Raw genomic sequence first — 4,303 nt, 5'->3', positions numbered from 1 at the left:
CGTCCACCATGACACTGTTGGTGAGTTTCCTTGTCGCGTTCTTGAAAGGGAAAACTTTCTTGATGTGCAGGCTTCTCACGATACTCTTCTCTCTGTTCTTGGATGGGATTCAAGGTTCAGGTGGGAGCGGCGCCGGCGACCGCCCAGGAGGGAGCGATGGTCCAGGAGGGAGCGGCAGCGCTCCGCCTTCTCCCGGGATGCACGGGAGCGGCCGGGATGTCCAGCGGCATCTGCCGTCGACGGCCGTACCCACACCGGATGTTATCGAGGTCTGTTCCTGAATTTAATCAGGCCGCTTCTTCTGAACCTGTGACTTTTGTGTCTCAGTTAGCCTTCCATCGAAACAGATTTGAAACTGCCACTTCTTGCATTACTGCCTAGCAGGACGATGACGAGCCGGCCGGCACCCCCCAGCAGCAGCAGCAGCCGCTGCCAGCAGCCCCGGTGTCACGCTACCCAACGGTGGAACTTGCCACTCCAGACCACGACGTGTCTCCGACGGCGCCTGTGTGGAGCTGTCCAATGTGCAACTCCGTCGACATCTTCCTCGGACACGCGGTTACTTGGAAGACCCCCAGGACTCCGAGGCTTCCCTGATGTTGGCAGTGCGATAGGAAGGTGATGATCCTCGACGCGGGGCCGCTCGAAGATGACAATGACGTGGTGTGTTTCCAGTGCGCTATGGCATGGAACATGTGTGATCGGTGTAATGATATCAGGCTCGGGATCACCCCAACTGGGCGCAAGCGGAAGCGCCACTGATCGGTGATCGCCTGCTCCTCCATCGTGGAGTAAAGCAGTACCATGATCGATGTTGATTGAATGTTGTGAAAAACAAAAACTATGTATGGATTGAATTCTCTTGAACATTTGACAAGTACAATCACTGGTACAGTGTTGACTGCAGGATTGAATGTTTGGACTTCATTCAAAAAACAAAAAGCCGTCTCTTGGCAAGCAACAACATAAACATATTCGTCCAATTTAAATATTGATATCCGAATGAATTTCAGGTAGCATTGTAGTACTAGCTAGTTTATGTGTACAGCAAAATGAAATCAACACATATTGCATCCCTGCACCAACTCCAATCAATTTAATTCTACAACTTACTACTCCTACAACCTAGCTATAAACTCGCAAAATTTTAACTGCCATGATGGCACAATGTTGTGTGTTATGGTGCACAGGCAATGCAGCTTGCTGCACAACACTTGTCAATAACAGGAGCAAATGACGATAGCCTTCCATCTACACACATCAGCTCCTCTGATCAAACGAAACCACACTACACCATCAGGAGGAGTTGCAATTACAGGGATTCCACAGACAATGGTATCCCTTGTGATCTTACTGACCGACTCCTCGAGCTTCGCTTCGAGCTGGGCTCGCCGATCGACTGGGCGCCAGGATCAACTGCTGCAGGACCTCCAACAGCAGTCTGATGATCCTGTCAAGCTGCCTTCAAACACCTGCGTCATCTCCATGATCTGGTGGAACATGGACACTCTGGCCAACGAGTACGACATCCATTACATCGGGTTGGAAAGAGTTAACAACTCATTCAACAGTCTGATCTGAATCTGTCATTGGTAAGGCCAGAAGAACACGTTTCAGCATTAGTATCCAGTTCTGAAGCAAGCATGCCACCGCATCCTTGCATTCAATTTGGACGTTCGCAACCCTCCGCCCTGCCTCTTGCAACTGGTAGAGGTCAAGATCCTCCCTCGGCTTTGGTTGGGGCATCCTGAAGCTTTTCTTGCCAAACAAAGCAAGAAAGCAAAGTCCCCCATCTGGTCTCCTGGATCATCCTTCAACGTACCACTGAACATAAACTCTGCCAATGGCAGTTCATCAGCTGAGCTGAGCTCACATGCCACTTTCTCATTCGATTTGCCTACATCCTCACTGGTGATGTATCTGAAAGAAAAAAAGGCACGCCTGATGAGAATTCATGAAATTTGGAGATTCACACAGTAGATACATTCTTCTTCAGGCAGACACAAAAAATGAAATCTTTTATATAATCACTATATAAACTAAACTGCGATTTACAACCACTATCTACACATCTACAGAGAATACATATAGCTAACAAAGATGTTTTACTGAACTGTGAAGAAGCAGGTGTATTGCCACAAGAACAGAAAGAAATAGCTAAGATAATGATAATAGTTACTAGTATATATTATATTTTTAGCACACATCAGATATGCATTTTTTTTTCCTTTCATCCTTTCATTTACTTTCAGTTCTCTGTTTCCTTTTTTTTTTCCTTTTCTCCCAAAACAGTAAGGTGCAATAAACTAACATCTACTTTGCTTAGCCAGTGGCCTCACAGAGGATAGCAGGTGGGGAGGCCATGGAATAGGGCACGCCCACCGTAGCGGTTGAGACGTTTGAGAGCCATCTTCTTGGACGGCCTTTTCTACCGATCCTTGACGGTGCAATCCACTCCCAGCCTGAACACGGCTGTCATCTACTTCATGTATCGCGCTTGATCACGGATGCCCTTGTCCACGTACGGCAATCTTGAACGTTTTCAGATGGTTTGCCATCAGTTCATCGCATTTCTCACGTGCCCCAACTGCCAATTGTCCATTGGCCACCTGTCCGGTGATGAGCTCCAGCAGGGAGCAGCACCACCCCGAAGCTGTAAACGTCTAGCTTTTCCGTCACCTGGCTTGCCGCGATTAATATCAGTACGTACTAGTTAGACGAATAAGTTACTAGTTAAGGCAGAATTGCGTGATTGTCGATGGTTCATGATTGCCGCAGTACCAGATTCTGCTAGTAAGCAATCAGTTAAAACCAGTAGACTAGTTAGAAGACCAAGCTAGTTAAGAAAGAACTCCATTGCGATTGCGTGCAACAATCACCCAACATACCTGGAGGAGCATAACCAAAGTTACCAAGAGACAGGTCCTTGATTGGCAACGGTTGGTTGAGCCCGGCCATATTCATGGTTGCAGTGCCAAAACTGGCTATATCAGGGCCTTGAAATTCTGATGAAGCAAGATGGCAATCGGCTTATTGCAGCCGTGGTGCAAGTGGCAGATCCCTTTGTCCACCCCGATGGCAATGCCCATCTTCTCCCCCTCCTGCTGATGCAGCCAGTAGTCATTGCTTGGCTGCCATTCACCTGGAACCTGCAGACGAACAGTCATTGCTTCATCCCTCAGCGAGATCTAGACCTAGGACTTTGACATGTTGGCGTGACAGGATCATCTCTGACTTGATGTTAATAGGACATCTCCTCATGTCAAGGGTGTACTTATCAACCTGCAGACGCATTATAGTATATTAGTCTGACAGCCAAATGTTGGTAATTCGGGCCAAAAAGTAATTAGTTTGACTGCCAAATGTTGACAGCAAACGACAGAGATGGGTCAATCTGAAGAATTTTTGTGCCTTTTGAATAGTACAGTACAGGACGTTCTTCAGTTACGAGTGACACTGAGACCATGCTAACTTTGGTGGCGTGCAGACATATTTTAGTTCTAGATACATTCATTTTCGAGACAAGTAATTCCGAACGGATGGAGTAGCAACGGTAGTCAGAAGGGGCTGTTCAATTCAGGGACTGTTGAGGGGTATCTCCCGTGCGGTGGACCATGTCTCCGGCCGGCGATCACCGGCGGCAATAACATCAAATCAGTTGATGGGAAACGTAGAGGGGGATGAGAGAAGCATGTGGGCGAAAGGAATTTTTTTTAAGGGGGGAAGAGATGCACGAAAGGAATTTGTTTGACTCACTGTGGGTTACCGGCGGTCCGGGTCGGAGAAGCACTACGGGGCACGGGAGCTGAGCTCGAGTAGTCGTGGTGCCGTCCGGTCGACGCCGCCGCCGCATCGGCCGTACCCTTCGAAACAACCCGCAGGGACGGCGTCTCCGGCCGGATCCACGCGCCGCCGGACGGTGTGGACGGGCGGCGTGGGGAATGGAAGACGAGAGAGTTTTTTTTTTTTTTTTTTTAAGGAACGGAAGACTTTTTGTTTGAGGGACTGAAGACGAGAGAGTCAGGCTGCAGACCTGCCCAACGGGCCGGCACGGCCCGGACACAGGCCGCGTTCAGCGCCTGCAAACCGCCATCTCTCCTGGACCGGCCCATTTAGATGGCTCACCGTTTACTTTCGGGAGGATAAACAAAAAATAAAACGAAAGAAATTGGCGATACTAAAAGGTCGTGAATTAAAAAATGTCCACGGATTTTCTAAGAAATGTTTACGAATTCAAAAAAAACAGTTCCTAAATATAAGTCTTTTTAGACATTTCAAATGGACTAAACCTTACGGATGTATG

General features: G+C 48.2%; 1 long non-coding RNA gene across 3 annotated transcripts; it reads right to left on the bottom strand.

Moving 5' to 3' along the window:
• Nucleotides 1-950: 950 nt before the first annotated feature.
• On the bottom strand, nt 951-3,958 carry LOC123108413 (uncharacterized). 3 transcript variants are annotated; one of them, XR_006451900.1, is made up of 4 exons: nt 3,757-3,958; nt 2,889-3,282; nt 2,340-2,679; nt 951-1,920 (listed from the first exon to the last, which is right to left on the bottom strand). It is a non-coding gene; the product is annotated as an uncharacterized lncRNA (long non-coding RNA). The 3 variants fall into 3 exon arrangements; XR_006451901.1 differs by having other exon boundaries at nt 2,383-2,679; XR_006451899.1 differs by lacking the exon at nt 2,340-2,679.
• Nucleotides 3,959-4,303: the final 345 nt, after the last annotated feature.

The sequence above is a fragment of the Triticum aestivum genome, chromosome 5A (assembly GCF_018294505.1).
Source record: "Triticum aestivum cultivar Chinese Spring chromosome 5A, IWGSC CS RefSeq v2.1, whole genome shotgun sequence".
NCBI lineage: Eukaryota > Viridiplantae > Streptophyta > Magnoliopsida > Poales > Poaceae > Triticum > Triticum aestivum.
Note: the sequence above shows the minus strand (reverse complement) of the source record. Positions and strands in the feature narration are given on the sequence as shown.